General features: G+C 45.4%; 1 protein-coding gene across 2 annotated transcripts in view; it reads right to left on the minus strand.

Moving 5' to 3' along the window:
* LOC138566555 (protein mono-ADP-ribosyltransferase PARP3-like) overlaps nucleotides 1-19,925 on the minus strand; it is a 238,599-nt gene that overhangs the window by 54,934 nt on the left and 163,740 nt on the right. The window lies entirely within an intron of this gene.

A 19,925-nucleotide genomic window follows, 5' to 3' on the forward strand; every position in this document is an offset into this window, starting at 1 on the left:
GGTGTAATGATCCCTCTTCTCTGATATTTGGGAAGTGAGTGAACCCACTGACGAGAGGAGCTACCCAAAGGAAGTCTCCTGCATACCAACACCAGGTTGAGAAGGTATGTCCCATATGTGTTAAGGAAGGAAGTCATGAGAGTGGGGAATATCCGGAATATCGGTTCCATTTTGGCAAAGGAGAATGTCAGGCAAGAATCAAAAGCTGTGTATGGGGGTAAGAGGGAGGGGGAGGGAGAGAATATGGTGGAAATTGTTCGGTGGCAGGAAAGAATAAGTGACAGTCTTTTACCCAGGGAATTCCATAGATTGTGTCGAGCCTAATGAATATGCAAGGGCTACTGATGAGTAAATATCCTCGTTCCATAGTTTGTAATTTTCTGAAAAGCACATAAGCATACTGTGCAACTCCATGCCTAGGTTGTAGGGTTGTTCATTGTTGTGGAATAATGTGGTTACAGTGCCCATTATGCTGATATGCCAACTACCACCTGCACAGAACATACAGGATAAGGAGGTTACAAATGGGGGGAGAATAGAAATGCTTCACATACTGGGTTTTAGGATAGAGTAAATATATCTACTGAAGGGAGGTCCCCTTCTGCTGCTAGCTGGGGAAATCAGAACACAATATACAAAGAATGCTACCAGTTGTGGTTAATTTCTTGAGATGTTTACATTTACTTTGACCAATGTGTTTCTCTAATATTTTGGATCAAGCAAACTCAGACCACTGTATCCCTTCATGGATCAAAATATTATTTATTTTTCTCTTCTAGAAACAATAAATAATTATTGCACAATTGCATACATTTGTTTTTTTTAAAAAAACATTATCGTCTTTTTCTTGGAAACAACAGAAATTGGTCAAGGAAAATGTAAGTAGAAAATGATGAAAGGATAGACCCCCAGTAACCAATGTGACTTAACAATTAACGATTGAGATATAAAACGACTAATATTCCTGCAGAAATATCACAATTATTTGGCCCATCTGGCCAGTTCATTCCTCATCTTGAAAGTATGTACAAACGGAATGCTAAAGGTTAGGGTAGATTTTCATTTCTATGCTAAATATTCCTCACCTGTGAGATCCCCACAACTGGACTTCTGGTTTCTTTCCATTGTTCCTAACTGAGTGGGAACCTTTTTGCCCACATTCACCCTTTCTTTTACTCCTTTTATGGGTGCCATTTTGCTGACGCGCCATAGTGTATTTTTGAAGATATCCTTTTCTATAACTCTTTTGGCAGCTACATTTATTCATTGCAGCACACAGCACTTGCTGGGTAGGGTTGCTGGGTCGCCCTTTGGGCTTCCCATTTTATTTTCTCTTGATTCACCTTGGGTGAACTACTGTTTCCAAGGGTAGAGAGGGATTTTAATCCCCTTTACATTTTATATATGAGACCAGCACCTTGTGTGGAGTGCTGGGGAGTGTGAGGAACCGGAGGGCTTCATCACTTCTGTTCCACCGGTATCCTCTTCAAGGAAAGGCTATCGTTTATGGATCCTGACCCTGCGGGTGGATATGCAAGGGAGGATCACCTGGGTGGAGGAGACTTGGGGGTGGGGAGAGGACGTCCTTAGGTGAGACACAGTATCCCCCATTTCCCTTTCACAATGAACCCTCCATCCCTAAAGTCATTAGAGGCTTCCGTCAGCCTTTTTCTTGTTCTTCCCCTAAAACATTTCCCAAAACACACCTGTATGCTACTGGGAAACAGTACAGGATGACTAGAACAACACACCCTCACCTTATTAATGGCGACACATACAGATGCCAGCCAGGTACTGAGACGAGGTGGAGGACAACACGAGTAAAGCAGGACTACCGCTTTAGTGGTGAGCGGTCTAGTCCTTTTTGGAAGAAGCATGGAGGTGGGAGCTTTAAAAGCCAGCAACAAGATGGAAACAGTCTCAGCTGTTGGAGAACGCCCACAAATTGTTGGGTGCATGCAGATTCCTCCAGTGTATCGGTGTGGCATGAGGAGCGCTCGAGACCTGTGTAAAAGTGCAGAGCTTATGAAGCAGGAAGCGAAGGTACAGGATGCTGGAGGCCAGTGGCAAGCCATAGGAAGGGGACCGGTGTGACCGAGGGAAACTGTTGTCCGAGTCCTGAGTCGCAGAGGAAGCACTGCTGGGTGAGCACGAGCCGCGTAGGACCGCTGGGAGAAACACTACGAGAAAGCAACCTGTGGCGACGGAGAACCTCGTAAGAAGCTGCAAGTCCAACCGGTGAGTGCAACTAGAAGGGGGAATGCTGGGCTGGCAGGCAAACATAGAAATCAAGTAATGGACAATGATTTAAATGAAAGCAGCATGCATTGCTATTTGAATGAAAGCAAATATAAAGCAATTTTGAGTACTGAACGAAATCAAAGCAATTTGAATACCGAACAAAATGAAAGTAAGTTGTGAACACTCTTGAACGCTGAGAGGAGAATAAGTAAGATTGTGAATCTTAATAAAAGGAAGTTTGTGAACTGTATCGAAATGGTAAAGTACATTATATGAGAAACCAAGCATTGGCAATAGCCAAATTAGAAGGAACTGTGTTACCCGAGAATCAAATGCAAGCAAAGCCAAGAGAGCACAAAGAGTTGTATGATAAGAGGAATGCAGCACTAACCGAAGCCAAGAGAGTTCAAGGAACTATATGTAATAAGGAAATAATAACTGGAATAATCAAGTATAATAAGTGCATGGAGGCTAACCAAGCCACGGTACAGGAGAGTGTGACGCCTGCGAATGAAGCAAGTGAATTGGTGTTGATGAAAGTGTAGTCAAGAAAGGTTACCGTTGGCGTGACCTGTAACGGGTGGGCCATATGGTTTGACAACTGCGCGTAGCCCGGGTACCCATGAATGGAAAAGCCTCTGAAAACAACCCTAAAGAAGCTTGTGTTTTGCAATAACCTTTTAATTGATTTTAAAGTTAAGTGTCGTTTTGAATGCAGGAAGATTTGAACTCTTGGGGAAGGAAACCCCTGTACTTTATGAACTATTCTGGACTTGGGAAAGGGGAAGCTAATTACAAGTCAAGAGCCAGAAGAAGCTCAGACCTTTATTTTGAACACCATTGATGTTGATGCTGACATCCCTATATATTGTATGCAGTTAGTTGTGAGGGCAAACATAGATTTTGGACACAGACAGATGATTATTTAGGACTTCATGACACAGACTATCCTTGGTTTTCTTTAGGTAGGAAAATCCCACCTTAGAATAGGGCAAGGTAGGCCTTTTTCAAATCCCTCTTTTACATTGATAAAGGTTTGTAGCCCATGTTTTACTGTTGTCTGTGTCGTACTTCATGAGGCCTTCACAGGTGCATAGTATCTCCTTTCTCACTGCTTCAGTAACATTTCTGTTACTGTGACAAGCTAACTCTTATGGCTGGTGGTAGTGGACCTACTTTAATGACTTTTGTGTTAATAATACACACAGGCTGTCAAACCAGCCGCGGTAATGTACAGAAGCCTCACCATTCTGCTTGAATCGTGGCTTCTTTCTTTGCGCTTGGCCTTTCTTGGGTCTTCATCTGCCGTCCAAGGTGGGTGAGGTCCTGGTTGAAGGTTTTTCTTCAGCGAGAACCCTTTTGTGTTGACCGGCAGAGTGTCTGTGAAGGCAGAAAGTGAGGGAGGAGTCTAAACCTCTGCAGCCCTTTGTCTTCTGGTGAGCCTGAGCGAAGCCAGTTCCCACTGGACAGCCACCCACCCCTTTCTGTAAACTGCGGGAAGAGTTTGCAGAAGTTGTGTCTAGGTTCCTGTATTAACTGTCCGATTCTGACCGCTGAAGACAAGTCAGCCACTGGAGCTGAATCCAAAGAGGAAGATGAAGAGAAGCCAGCTGTAGCGGATTCTAGCCACCTGAGATGCATGTTGTAACCAGATCCTATTCTGACCCTTTCTTCCATGCAAACCAGGAGTCCTGAAGACGTTGACTCCGACCCAGAGACTGTTGTGTCCCTTCAGTCTTGAGACGACCTGTAAAACGAGCGATCCCACGATGTGCCGTAACCTTCCTGGGCTGCAAAACGCCAATACAATGGGACGTTGAGCTGGAGTGCTGTGCATGGTCTTCCTAAATCCGATTCTTGCTGAAACTTTGATGGACTCCTGCTGGACCTCCAGGGACCCGATTCAAATCCCTACAATCCCATCACCAAAGTGGCAGACCGGGAGAGTGAAGAGAATCTGACCGTCAACAACCATCCTTCATCTGGTACTTGTAAAAGGGTGTCAAATCCACAGAGCCATCAGAAGCACTGAAGAATCCTTTGTTGGGAGCCTTTTCTGTTGACTGCTGCTGCAAATGTCTATCCAGTGTCCATTCTTTCATCACCACGACCAAGAATCCAGAGACGGGTTTCTGTGCTGCTGCATCGTGAAGGGGTCCGTCTGCAAGCTTTTCTTCACTGCTGAGGTACTGTGTAGGCTTGGGTACTACTTACCTAAAGTCCTGTGTCGATCCTGTGTGAGTGATTCATGTATTTGGGAGTACGCCCATACCGTTCGCCCAGGCCTAACACTGGAATGCATCTAGGGAGTCTTCTACAAAACACCCTGAACACTTTCTTCTAACTCTAAAGTCTGTACTTGCTTGTTCACTGAGATATCCTCTGGAACTCTGACTTTTTGCTGCATCTGAGCTCTATCCTGATCTGCTTACTGTTGGCTTCTAGGCCATTAGGGTCCCTCTTCTGCCTCTGGCTATATGGGCTCTGACTAGAAAAGATAACAAGTGTTGCAAAGTACCTACTTGTATGTGTAACTTTGATTCTTGAAACAAGTTGCAAAGTGTCACCAAGTTCTTGCTTACCTTTCAGTTGCTGGTTTCCTCTCTGAAAAGTATAAGATGTTATTTACTTACATTTGAATTGTTTTCCATTCTCCTAGAAAGTAATTGAGTTGCTATTTCTTTATTATTCCTGAAACTGAATAGGTGTAAAAGTCTACCAATAGGGTTTAATCACCTTGAATAGCTGCTGCCATTCTAAAAGTGTTCCATTGGGGTTTGCTTACCCTGAACTGCTTAGTGCTTTTCTAAAATACTCTTGCAGAGTTCTACCGTATCCTAGAATTGCATTCTGCCCCTCTAAAAAGTATATAGAGTTCTTACTTAACTTAGAATTGTGTTCTACTCTTCTGAAAAGTATCATTGGTATAACTGACTTTTGCTGTAATAGAAGTAGTGTAAGAGTTTATGATCAATAGGGATTTACTCACTTTGAATAGCTGATGGCCATGAAAAGTAATCTGGGTGTAACTGTATCCACTCTGAGAGAATAATAAGTTACATATGTTGCAAGGTGTATACTTGTAACAGTGTAGGTATAACTAGGTGATTCCTGAAACTGAATAACCATGTAGGTTATTACCGATCAGGTTTGCTTACCTTGAATTGTCTTGGGTCATTCTAAAAGTCTAACTAATGTAGTTTTACTCCCCATGAATAGCATGTTGCCATTATAAATGCCTATCATTAGGTTTTACACACCTTCAACTGCACATTGATCTTCTAAATAAGGTTGTCTGTGATTTGATCGAGTCCCAAAATTGCTGAATGCGGCAATGCCAAATTCGAATTCAGCGCATCGGTCAAATAACAATCCCCCACCATCTCCCCAACTTAACTGTTGGCAGTGCACCTCGATGTGTGCCGGCGACGACTCCTTCCCCTGCAACCCCCGATGCCATTGTAGTGAACAAGGGTGCAGGGGACACCCCCACAACCCCCACTCCTTTGTTCATTATAATGGCACTGAATGGGATATTTCTTCAACATTTTCGTGTGCTCAAAATTTTCGTTCAGCCAGAATTCGAACAAATATTCCATTGGTTTTTTTTATTTGAATATTTTTATGGATACCTCTAAAGAAGGTTTATACTTTGGTTTGCATACCATAAGAATTGTGTTGTTTTTTAGAATTGTGTTCATGGATGATAATAGTGCTTTGCCTGTGTATATATAAAATAAACACTTTGTTTTACAATACATCAGTGTATCAGTGTTTCTTTGGACTATATGTATGCTACAATTTCTTGTACCCATCTATAGCCCTCTCTCGTGCCTAAGATAAGCCTTGCTGCTATGTCATTGCTCCCATAATGATAATGATCTCAAGTGGTACAGCCTTATACTAAGAGTTTGAGCCCGTGGGTGGACTTGAGAAAAACTGGCCTATTACTAAACGCTTTCAGAAAGGCATTCAAAATGGGCATACAGTGTTGCCTGGCTGCATCATACTTCAAACAAATGTAGGGTCAATACTATGTTGTATAATTATGTGACCTTACGTGTAGCCTGCATTCTCTGTGCAGACTAAACTCTGCGTTACAACTAATGATTGAAAACCAACACAAGTTCTGGCTTAAACTCTGTGCTTGGGGTCAGGTATTAGGATTAGTATAGAGTATTCACTCTGCCTCATACCAGGCAGTGGCACCCAAAGGCAACCTCATTGTTCACTTTGAAACCAAACTAACTACCGAAACATTAAAAAATATAGAATCCATACAACAACCCTAAGCACAAATATTTGATGCAATCAGTCAAACAAAGTTCAGATAAAGTAACGAAGTCAAAACCTTTAGCCATAGATTTGCTCCTACAGCCACCCACTATGAATTGTGGCTTCCTCGGATGGAAATAGAAAATGATTCAAAACCTGTTTTATTAAAAATATTGGTGCATGGTTGGTACTGTACTCCGACTCCTATGGCCCATTCCATAGACAGGATGACCACTGAGTGGCTTCTATTCCCTCTGGTGATTGTTAAAGTGAGTTCTATACAGCACTGTGGCTAGGGGTGTGTACGCATCTATCCTATGGGTGAGACAACAAACCCAACCAACAGGGAAGATGAACCTCTCAAACGGTAGTAGCAATGGCAGAGCAGTCAGGCGTAGCTTCAGAGGGGCTGGTAGGGAAGGCTAGTTAGTGTGTACTATAAACCAAAGAAAACACACACCTATACTGTGGAAGAGTACGGACCTGCAGTCGAACAAAAATACTAAAATAAGTAAATGAGAAAAATAACAAGACCCTGAACAAGAGGATGAGGGGGATCCCGATTGGGGGGGGGGGGGGGGTCGGGTTTGGGAGGATCTTACTTGACAAAAGCAACCAAGAAGCAGGAAACAAATTTCTTTTACGCCATGACATCACCCTTGTGTCTTTATGATATGATAGGTTATTTATAATGCGATTAATACCCAGAGGTTTCTAACCGCGGATCGAACCTGTGGTGCTCTGTGTCGTCTTGCTTCCAAGGCCTTAGTGTTTATTATTTTTTCCTTAAAACCTAGTGGACTTTGGCTATGGCATACTGTTCATATTGCCACCAGGTAATTCTGGTAGCCGTTATACCGGACTGTGAAAACGCACCAAAAGTGCTGAATTTGGACTTTCAGTAAGCTATAGAGTGCTAGGGTAAGGCCATTAGTTTGATGGCAATGGATCACGCTGATCGGAAATGGTTCGTAGAATGAGCCGTTCATCTACAGCACCGGAACCATTTTTGGTGCAGAACTGGTTGGTCGGGTGACACCCTATAGAGATAGACATAAATAATATAAGAATCCTGAGAGACAATGCAACTAATTGTTCTAGATAAGGCAGCACAAGCGAACTGCAAGGCCTAATAAGTGCCTTTCCATGTCATGAGGGCAATCGTCTGGAGCACATTTAAGGAGCTCATCTAGAGGACGGCTGGTTTAGTGGGTTGGGAATGGGTTAATGCTAGACTAAAGAGAGGACCACCACTATGGGGACAACCTCAGAGGACTCCCAGGACACGATGCAGGTGGTGATAAGCGATGGTCACTCCAAAGAAATGGCGGAAGTCGACCCTCATAGCAGAAACTAAAAAACTGTTTCCGCTTGGCCCCCATTCTTGGTAGAGAACTGCATCTACAGGGGAATGCTTCTTGTTTCGTAAGTCAAGGATCTGCGCAGACTCAAGGCTCAACTTGAGACATCGACCATTGAAGTGAGGTAGCCCAATCTGAAGCTGATCAGCCCACAGGGTGGTTTCAGGATACTGCCAAAAACCTTTGAGGGCAGGATCTTCAAACAGGTGATCAAGACTGGTTTTTCCCACTGGTCCAGGTGATCAAGCACCAATAAAGGACTACAGGAGATCTGCAAAGGTGCTGGGCTTCACTGGGACCATTGAAGAAAGTGCTGCTAGCTTGCTTTCAACAACACATTTCAGGTCTTCGGCAGGATGCTCCTCTTCATAGGGGTCTTGGCTCCAATGCAAAGCTGAAGAATGGCTGCAGGAGTCCCCCCTTTTATCCAAGAATCGAGCTGAAATTGCCTCAAGCCAACCAACGGCAAGGAACTGCACCATTCAAACTGACAGGGGTTGACCAATTATTCACAACCTCTGGCCAACACATCTGCCCAGCAACAGACACTTTGGCATGGATGTGGATTTGGACCAGAAAGTCTCACAGGCCCCACATCTGACCAGACACGCATACTGCCATTTTGCCAGAAGCTTTCCCCGGAAAAGGACTTACCATATATGTTAATGAGCTCTTCAAGAGCATGAAGCATGCTGTCATGATGCCTACCCCCAAGGAGCCAGACCGGGCCCAGCAACCCCAGAGGCAGACATGTTCCCGAGGGAAGTCCCAGCGGCCCCAGGTAGGGGCCCTTTGGACTCAGTCCTGGCGCCTTTGGCGCTAGACTCATGTTGGACAACAGTCCTGGCGCCATAGGCGCCAGGCTCATAAAGGATGACTTTGTGTGAACTTACCTGATGCAGACCGTGCTGCAACATCCAGGCCACCTAGAGGCCTGAATGGGACTATTTTACCTATGGGACTACTTTACCACACGGGTGTGGCCGGAGGAAGAATACATACCTTAGAGGAAGAATACATACCTGGAACTACTTTGAAGGCTATTTAAGCCACACCCAAGCAGCAACTCACGCTTCGCGTTGTTCTGCACCTAGCAGCTGGACGCTCACCATGTCTGCTCCTGCATCCGGATTCCAGCCACGCCCGACAGCATCCTGGAACACCTGTAAAGGGAAAAGAGAGGAGAACAGGAGAAAGAAGAGACATTACCTGCTTAATCCGCATTCCAAAGTCATCTCGCCGACGATCCTAAAGGGAAGACATTCATTTTTAAAAGCACATCGCATTGCTCGCTGCAGCGCAGCATTCCACTCACCTTTACTAGGCGCCTTCTTGCCCATCAGCGATCATCTGGATCTTTTGCCGCATTTCAGCACCTAAAGGAGAAAAAGACAAGAACAAAGGTGAGCTAGGGAAGAGAATAAGAAAGGCTTAATTTCCAACCTAAGACTTACCTGTTGGGTCAATCCCTCTTCACTTCGGGTCGGCGCCGTTTCTTTGGCATTTCCGCACCCCGGCCCCTAAGGGGAAAAAGACATTAGCATTAGTGAGCGAATCCAAGGACATTAGAGGAACGCTCATCAAAGACTTACCTGATATCTAGTGGGACATCTCTTCTCACTTCGGGTCGGCGCCGTATCTTCGGCCTTTCCGAACCCCGGCGCCTAAGGGGAAAAAGACAAGCATTTGTGTATTAATGCAAGAACACTAGAGGAACCACTCATCAAAAACTCACCAGAGTTTTCCCTCGACGGTTCCATTTCCTAACTCAGAATCTTCATTCAGCACCTGAAATAGAGAAAACGGACAATGGTTATTTAAAGCTTGAGCTTGCAACAGAATTCTTACGGTACCTTACCGGAAAAGTCAAGCGAACTTGAACTCTCACCAATCCGAGATCCAGTGAAGTAACTGGATAACAACGCGCCCCTGCATCAGAAGCAGGATGGAGAGCTTGTCCTTTCAGACCCTAAGGTGAGACTTCACGGGGAATCGCAGAAGGGTTTCGTGGAGGGTGAAAAGGGAAGTGGGAGGCCTACGCATTATCCCGCAGATTGTTAATCCTCCCTTTTCACACACAGAAGGATATTTCTACGAGCCAGACATGCCAGATTTGGGGGTTCGGTCCATTCCATCTTCCGAGTCCTGAGCATCACCCTAGAAGAGGCCGCAGCAATCCAAACCAGGCCAGCACCTCCGTGGGAGTCAGGTGAGCGTTACACATGCCAAAAAACAAGATGGTCATTGGACAAACATATCTTGTGGCATAGCCATTTTGGAGTATATGATACACTATTTGGCATCAAGCAGTAAAATGCAAAAGTGCGCAAGACAATAAAAACAAAAATGGTATAAAGTATCCACAGCCACCAGCCAGTCTTGGACACATCACGTTAGAAACCATAAAGTTATAAATAGCAAAGCTACAGGGAATCAAAGTGTCCCTATTGCACTTCATTGTGAGGTGATCTGTGCAGGAAAAATAAACAGTTCATTTTACTATGCAGAAAATAGTTATCCTGCATTGACAGCCAAACAGACTGATCATTGCCCCCAAACCAAACAAGCTTAGCAAAGCCAGTGAAGCACACAGGCTTCTCTGGCCTCCAAATGTCAGAACATGTTAAATAAATGTGGGTGTCCCATTGTTGTCTATAGGGGAAAAGCTGCAAAAGAAAATTCTTTCTTAACATACATGTTAGTTCTCCAACTGGTGATTATTTACCTGGTTCCTTTATTTACTTGCTTTGCTACCCTACCATACTCTGGAACGGATCTAGATGTATTCTCAAGTAAAGTCTTGGAGCTCTTAGTAGACCACACCAAATTAACTGTGGTTTTTCATTGGTAAAGGGTTGTCTAGAGTCTAAATAAATAACTTTAATTTGAACATTCTGCCTAACACATGCTAATGATTGCTGTTTGTGTGCTTAACGGAACTCTTCACCACTTCCACACTTCTGTAGTCTAAGCCTTGCTGCTCATTCACACAACCTAGATATAGCTTGGCTAGACATTAGTGTCTTTCCGTGGAGAGGTGAGAAGAAGTTCTCCAAGCCAGCCCTATGAGTGAGCCAGTGGGCTGACTTGCACGAGGGGATAATAGAAGAAAAGTGACACAATTAAACAATAGAACTAGTATAATAAAAGGAGAAGGGAAAGTATACCTTTACCATAAAACTGACTTACTGGGTACAGATGAGTGGGAAACTTGTGAGGCACTACAATTGAAAGCGTAAATGACCATGATGGAAGTGAAGTGACGTTGAGACAGAGTGGCAGAGAGAACCAATGAAAAGGGGAGGTACAATTGCAACCTGTGCAGCATCGATGCAGCATCATCCTGGACCAAACGCCTTGGTGTAGGGAGTCTCCCTGGCCTTGGAGAGTTGCATCACCATTACTCCACATCAGCGCCATCCTGGGTATTCTCCATCTGTTGCTCACATCATTGGTCTGTTCTTTGCTGGCTGGCTGCCCTGTCTTGTCCCTCAGAAATACAGAGGATTATTATTTTCATCCATGTGGGTTGTTGCTGGTGCGGGGTTCAAATCCCCAGGTGCTGGAAACTTGTTGCAAACCTGGCCATACTGGGTTCTCCCTGTTGAATTCTCACTGACCGGAACTAAAAGTACTTGTCCTTGGTGTGATGAATCCTATGGCGTCATCACTAAACCCCAGCCTAAAATGTCACCCCATGTGGCATGGGAAAGGCAGCCGTTACCTGATCCTGACCCTGGGGGAGATATGATGAGGGAGAGGTGGAGACATCAGAAGAGATGTCGTATTCTTCCCTTTCCTGTGAAGAAGACCCTCATATTCCAAAGTGGCATTTTGTCATTATTCAGAACCCTTCAGTTGTAAAACCATGAAACCCCTTCTTGTCAAGAAGTCCAGTCAGAATACTGTTCACTCTTCATGTGTACATAACACCCCTAAAACACATTTAACATCGGTTTATGATGGTTGCTATTTAAAACAAAGATGTCAAGCAATATAACTCCTTTGGACTCCAAATCCCAGAAAGCCTCAAGTACTGAGACAAAGAAGAGGAGTAAGCGTCAATGTGGAATGAAAGTAACATCAAGTTCAACGAGCGGTCTAGTTGTCAGGACCACAATCAGCTTTGTGGGACACTTAAACATGAAGATCGCCTGCAAACAGAGAGAGGAGAGGAGAGCTGCAGAGAAAGCGAAGCGGGAAGCAGACTCAACGGTAGAAGCAGAAACACAGTGACGAGCCGTGCTGGATGCGTTAGGCGCTTACAGGCAACCACCTGGGGGCGTACCTTAGTGGAGGAGCGGAAGTCTGATAATAACACAGCAAGTGCCTTGGAGGAACTGCTGGAAAATAGACAGCCGCTGCAAGACTGTGGAAGACGTGGCCCTGTGGGGTTGCTTTGTGTCCATCGGTGAGTAGTTGGAAAGCAACTCTTTACAAGTAACTAACCTTTAAACACTTATTTTCTTTTCTAGGCAAAAGGCCCAATCCCTTAAAAGGATTTCCCTTATTCTTGGAGCATGAGTGTTCTCAGAGGCAGAAGGGGGCGGGAGGAGGGTCACTAGGATCTAGTGACCAACAAGCAGTGTCAAGATAGGTTCTTTAGTAGCAAAAGTCAGAGTTCCTTAGGATGACTGGGCAAACAGGTGAGTACATTACTTCTAAGTCAGAAGAGGGTACAGGACACCTTAGCAGGATTCTAGCAGTGGGACTTGGTGCACTGGATGAGAGGCCTCCCCATCACAGAAAACAACCCAGAGCTACACAGAAATCCTAACAGACTTAAGCTAAGTACATACCCAAGCCAACACAGTACCTCAGCATTGAAGAAGATTTTGCAGCATGACTATTTCAGGATCTGCAACCAAAAACCCAGTCAGTGGATTCCTTGTTGTGGTGACTGAAAACAAGACCTCAGAAGGAACTTTGCAGCAGGGATCGATGAAGGCTCTAGGCAAGGTTTTCCTTGCGGCTGAATGTGGTTCTGCAGATATAGCGCCTTTTCAAGGAGCACAGAAGACAGAAAATCGTGGTTGAATTCTCATCATTACGAAGGTCCAGCACTCTGTTGAGGGGACTTTTCAGACTCTATTCATGTCTCTGGAGATCCACCAGGATGCCCACGAAGTTTCAGCGAGATTCAAAAGACTGTGCACTGCACAGTGGCTTGAGATCCCACGGTATTGGGGTATTGCAGCAAAGCAAGGTCACAGTAATGCATGGGATGGCTCAAAATGCAGGTCTTCTTGAGTCTAGTAGGACTCACCAGGCTCTGGGTCCGGATCGTCATTTCCAGAGTCCCCAGGTCGATTGGAAGGAAGGGCTACAGCAGGCTCTCCGGTAGCTGGAAATCGTTTCAGCCGCGTTTCCTTCATCCTCCTCTTCGGTTTCAGTTCCAGTGGTCGACTTCTCTTCAGCTCCCAGGTTCACAGTATTTATCAGGAACTACAGCACAACCTCTGCATTCTCTCCCCGCATTTTACAAGAAGGTACAGTCTGTTTGTTCAATCAGGACAGCTAGCCCCCACTGGGATTTGTCCCCATTCAAGCGAGGTGAAAAACAAAGGGATGTGGAATTGTGGACTGCTCCCTCACTTCCTGCCATCACAGACAGACTGGAGCCTGGGCAGGGACTCCTGCAGAAGATATAAATCACACAAAGTAATTTCCCACACTGGATGTCAGGGGAAAGGAACAAGAAACACTAAAATGGCGAAAAAAGAAGACCGGGGCCATTTTGGTAAAATAAGCACCCTTAGGTTCCTGTACCGCAGCTGTGAACACAGCCCGCGGTAAAGGTGCACCAAATTAATACAAGGTATCACTGCCACCAGCCATTGAAGGTGAAAGGGGATACATTGTATCTCCTCAGCACTCCACATAAGGTGGGGTGTGCTGGCTTCACAGAATAAAATGTAAAAAGGTATCCAAATATCCTTTCTACCCTTGGGAGCTGTAGTTCTCTCAAGTTTAGCATAAGAAAGTTAAAAGGGGCGCCCCCAGGGCATCCCAGCAACAACAGGCACTTATTGCCAATAAGTTGTTAAAGAGGATAACTTTAAAAAGACACTATGGAGAGTCAAGAAAATGACACATATACAAAGAGTTAAAGATTCTGTGACGGTGGAAAAAGGTTCCCACCCACTGAGGCATTAAGGAAAAATAGCCCACTAATAAAGCAAAAAGTTCTGGGATTGACCCAGGTCAGAAAGATTTACCAGTTCTGTGAAAATCTTACCAAACACCTCACATTAGGTTCTGGGGTCTGGTTCAATCCTTTGAATCAGTTAGTTATTATTGGGGGTTCTGCAGTCTAGATTTATGGAACCCTACTCTTATTTTCTTTTTCTCCCTTTATATTTTGGATTATCCGATTTATTTTTGTGGTCACAGGGACATTTGCTGAAGTTCCCATGTCACTGAATCCCTTTTTTGTCCCATATTGTCCAAGGTCACTGTTAGGAGGGTTTTTCAAAGTCTCTATCTGGGATAGGAGGTGGAAAAGCCAACCTTGGGTTAGCAAGGTTTCTTGCAACCCCAGCAGAGCAAAGACACTCAATGAGTCGCATGATCAAGCAGCAAGGCTGAACTAAGGAGGAAGCACGGTTGTGTAGTACAGGTAACATTTAGCAGAACAGTTAAGTAAAAGTCCCACACAGGTAAGTTACATAAATAACACTCATTACAATACTACACTAAGGCACACTTTAAATATCATGATAAAAAATACTTTATAACAAATATATCACTCACAGTTGGTCAACCACATTGGGTTGCGCACTACTTTAAAAGTACTTTAAAAGTATGTTGGCATGAAATGGGATGTTAGGGAGCCCGAGCAAGATTCCTGCGGGCTAATGGTCCTCTGCGAAGAACACAGGCCTGTTCAAAATACAGCTGCTAATGATTGCTATTTTGGTATCCGAACCCAGGTGAGGGCCCCTTTTGCCCCCCCGGACACTGGCGGCTTGCTTTTTGTGCATCTCTGATCTCTCGATCGCTCTTGCTCACCATTGCAAAGTGGTGGCGGATCGAGGCTCAACCTTCGGGTTGATACCGCTTGGGACGGCACGTGGGTTTATGGCGCTGCTCCATGACAGATGCTGCACTTGAAAGCAACGCTTGGATTGAGGATGGCACCCGGACTGAGGAGTGGGTGTTTGCTCCAGCCGCATTGCATACTGTTATGACTCAACCACAATCCTTGCAGAATAACAAACAAATCAAGGAGAGACTCACCAGAGGCAAGGAATTGAACCCACAGAATGGCAGAAGTACCATAGGATTGATATATGTCAGGAGCTGCCTTAGAAACCCAAACTTTACTAGTCGACGAAGAGACCTTTCCAATGATGTACTTCACTAGCCGTTGCAATTGCAGGATAGAGAAATCAATTGAAAAGGTGAGGAAATCCACAAAGCAGGGAAAACACCGGGCTGAAACAAGAGAACAGTATTCAGTACTCAGCCTTCAGATATATGGCTATACTATCGAAAAGGCCTCTAGAATAACCTGAATAAAGGAGGAGTTGGACCTTCGTTGGACCGTTGGAGGAACCCTTCCAGAATTCTCCTAGGAATGCAAGTGAAAAGGAATTCAGTAACGATCATCTACCTATAACCCTTACAGCCAATGAAATTCCCCAAGTGTTCTTCTTACCACAAAAGAGACAGCAGGCCGTCTGGTATGTTTGTCCAGAGAGTAGAGGATGACTGAAAACAATGCACTTGGGAAGGAATGTTAGTAGGGGAAATAACCCGTACGGCACGAGGGACGCACTAGAGCTGGGTTGGTGCACTGGATGAAGGAATCAGCAGAGCATCCGTAGTTCGGTGCACTTTACTCCCTGGAATGAGTCCCGGTTAAGGTAATGGATCCTCGTGGTCAACTGGAGATACGGTTTGGAGATTGTGTACATTATAGATGCAATGTGGATAGTTAACCTCTTATAGAAAGCGAGACTAACGGGCAAAATAGAGGAACAACGTTCCGTGTGCTACCCTATAAGCAACCGGGAACAGAGAGCCTTGGTATAGGTGGCGAAACTGAGAATTTTGGCAATAGTCTTGGAGCACACTTACTTGAAAAAAGGAATTGGCTGTGTGCCAGAGTAGCCCCTATTAGAAATTGAGGCTAAGGGAAACGCCGTCCTCGGAGTTCCATGTGCGAGGAGAGGAGCGTAGTGAGACGTCCGGGAGTTGTGGGTGGGTCCGAAATGGTTCGTAGGAAATGCGAGTTGAAAGGAATCATTCACAGGGTGCTGGAAACGGGTATGTGAACAGAGCTTCACGATATCGTGAGAAACAATCAGAAGCACATTTTAGTTCTGCTGTGTTTGTTTATATAGAAAGCGGAAGCTCGGACGCGGAGCCAACGTGCAACGCAACATCAGCTGACACGTGACGCCGGGAAGGCGAGGACCTCATATTGGCCAATCGATGTCCCATGACCATACGACCTTGCCACGGCAACCGTGCATACAACTTCCATCGAGTGAAGAATTGCCTGGCAGATGTTCTGAAAGCCCAAGCTGTGTGATCGTTATGGGAGATGGAAAGATGCCGTGCACCACGGAAAACACAATCCGATTCACAATCAGCAGGCATGACACATACGGACTCCCAAACCGCGTTGATCGCCTGATCTGTAGTCACTTACCTGCGCACCCGGGTGCCTCCACGCTGGATGAGCGCTGTGGCCTGCCCAGTGCTGAGGGGGAGTGGCTTTGAAATGTTCCTGTGATATCCAGACCGGCAGCAGAAGCGGATGCCTACCCTCACTGGAGATGCACAAGACACGGGCCACTCACCCATATGGCACATAGTTGGGACGCCATCAGAATGCAATGGGCAGCGGGTCGTTAGCGTGCTCTTGCTTTGGTGGCTGGAAGTCTCCTACGGCTCTGTTAATATGTAAATGCTCAGTGTTCTGCCTGATTCTCTCCAACATTGATGGCCGCCCTTCCTGGGTGCCTCAGTTTGCCAGGAACACCAGGATTGGCGCTTATAACGCTGAGATCCATGAAGTGGGGCATGTTGAGGACATAAAAGGAAAAGAAGTTAAGGGACATATACATTAACAGAGGGACAACACGTGCCGCCATAAGCCGGTTAATAGCCACTTTGGAGACCTCCTGCGAACACATACGTGTTTGCAGTATGTACCACTGCTCTTCTGAATCAAAATCGGTATAAGGTATTAAAGCTACGGAAAAGACGACCCTACGAAGATCCACGTAGCACAGAGATACCATGGATGTTCCTATACAACTGCAGGCCATTGTAGCTGAAATGAAAAATATTGGTCAACGTACGCAGGAAACCCATGGTACCGTCCAAGACACGAAAGAGCTTAGGGATATTAATGGCTGCCTGAATCTTCAAGCAGAGAGGACCACAGACAACGAGGAGTTCATAAGTGCACTCAAGGACAACCAGGAAACCACAGCGACTAATGTAGACACACTCATTAGGGAGGTTCAGCGGCTAGGAGCAAAAGTCAAAGACCACGTATATAGTCGCTCCTTCAAACACTTGTGAATAGGCGCGTTACAAATGCCATACATCATATCATAATTTGTGACTGGTTTGAGTCCCTGAAAATTCTGAAGGCACTTACATCGAGAACGTCCTGTACAACTAAATTGATCCAAGCTGACCCGCACAGTTACACCATCGAGCAAGCTCATCGTGCCCCCATCCCCAAAACACAGCTGAACGAGAGGCCTTGAATCATTACATTTTGCCTACTCAATTTTCAAAACAAAATGGCTATTATGAAAGCTTATCTGGGGGCCGTGGGCACCTAGCAAATAGATAATGCAACAGTCAGGATCTTCGATGACACAGCAAAGGAAGGGCTTTAACCAATTTGTTAACACATTGAAGGGCTCTGACCACCGCAATTACCTCAGATTTTCTACTGTTTGGAACATTCAATTGAACCAACAAAGGCATGCTTTTGACAAGCCCGGCGGGGCATGGATATTCCTTAGGGAGCATGACTTGGTCACCACAGATGCAATGCCATAAGCACCAGAAAACCCATACACCCACCCTCGCCTTTCTGAACCACCTGCCCAGCACAATCAAGTCTTGCGCCATTGATGGAAGGGGGGGGTGGATGGCACCCAAAAGGCCATGGACGAGGTTGCAAGGTGGACAATTGTTCTAAGAGTCAATGTCCCATGTAACTGGGTCTGAGATGATCCAAGCTCCATAATGCAATGCTTAGCAGAATGTTTGGGAGAATTCTCAGAAATGTGTTAATTCTCTGCTACCTTAGAGACCCCCAGCTCTTTTTGCTGGACTTTCGGAATTTTAATTTCCAACCTGGAGAGAGTGAGACCTTTTTCCCACTCTCTCATGTGTTTTCCTGTGATTTAGACTCTGTTTCTTTTGACTTGGGAGTCTGACAAACTCCATAAGCATCATCTTTGCATTATGTCACACAGCACCTTCAGTGCAGCGGCACAGGGAAGTCTTAGATTTCCCAAAGGTTTAAATACCTTCTCTTGGTGAAACTACTGTTTCCAACAGCAGTGCAGTGAAATTGACTTTACTTATATTGTGTAGCTTTCTAGACTCAGCACACACTATCTTACCATAGGGTGCTGGAGGGGTTACTTAGTATCCCATTTGACTAGTTTCTCATTTAACATTTGTATGTTACCCTTTCTGCATTTCATGGCTGGTGGCAGTGGTTTAGTTTTTACTACCATTGTGCATGTTTACCGCAGGCTGCAATTGCAGCTGCAGTAAGACACTCATGGGTGCCCATTTTGTCAAATTGGCCCTGGCAGTTGCAGGAAGTGAGGGAGCTGCCCGAAACTCCCTGTGCTTAATCCCCTTGGTTACAGGAATGCACCCAAAGGGGATTGGCTGGATGGCTGTCGTTGGAGGACAGCCACCCTGCTGTGTGATTGACAGCTAGGCTGGAATGAAGGGGGAAAACCTGCAGCAAATGCAAGGCTTTTTGGCTTGGAAGGCAGAGTCGACCACTGGACAAAGGAATCTGAAGATGAACCTGGAAAAGATCCCTGCTGGAACTCCTGAACCGTTGGTTTGCCCAGTGAAGCCGTGCTGAATCTCAGAAATTATTTCGACTAGAGAAGCCCTGCAAGGATGACTTCTCCCCTTGGGTTGGTGAGACCAATCAACCCCAAAGGGAACTCGTTTGGACATCCTCTCGGAGCTGGCTGTACTTCCATTAATGCTGCAGGAACCGAAGTGCCAGGGACAGGAACACCAAACCGAGTGCATCATTTTTAAGTCAGACCCGAGCTCCAGGAAGATCCTCCGGACTCCCTTGAAGCAGGACTGACCATGCCTGAGCCACCTCAACAGGACCCCAGATGCGAGGAAAGTTCAGAGTGGTTTCCAAGAGACCACAGTGGTGCTATTTGCTATAGATGCGAGGAGCTGAAACCGCAATGTGCAGCTGAATTGAAGTTTGCCCATTGCTGCCGCTGACCTTCAAGTTGCAGTGCAGGAGTCCCCAGACGTCCTTCTTGTCCCCATGACTGAGGGCCAGGAACAACAGGATCTGCAGAGCTACACAGGGACAGAAGCCAGCTGGAACCATTTCTTGTAACCAAAGGTACTGTAAAGGTAAGTGGACTTACCTCTTGTTGTGTAGCCATACTTGTTCTCAGTTGAGACTTGTCTTGGTTGCCCTTGCAGAGTTGCTCGCAGCTTCGCCCCTCACAAGCCTCCCAGCTTGTGGCCCTTTAAGTGATTTTATTTCTACAAACTTTTCTAAAAACATTGTGCAAGACTTTTACTTACCTGCAAAGAAGATCTTCAGTTCCCCTAGACTTTGCTCAACTAACATAGGCTGTCTTGGCTCCCTGAGAGACTCTTCTTACCTCTGACTTTGTGTCTTTACCTTTTCCCCAGGAAAGGGTTAATTTACTTTGCATTGGACGGTTCAAAAAGTATTTACCAGTTCATGAATTATTTGTTAACCTTTGTTTTAATCCCCAATCTAACCTTTACACCACACTCAGTATTGCTCTAAATGTATCAGGGATAAATCAAAATCCACAG

This window comes from Ambystoma mexicanum, chromosome 2p, assembly GCF_040938575.1.
Source record: "Ambystoma mexicanum isolate Mex_15411 chromosome 2p, UKY_AmexF1_1, whole genome shotgun sequence".
Classification (NCBI taxonomy): Eukaryota; Metazoa; Chordata; class Amphibia; order Caudata; family Ambystomatidae; genus Ambystoma; species Ambystoma mexicanum.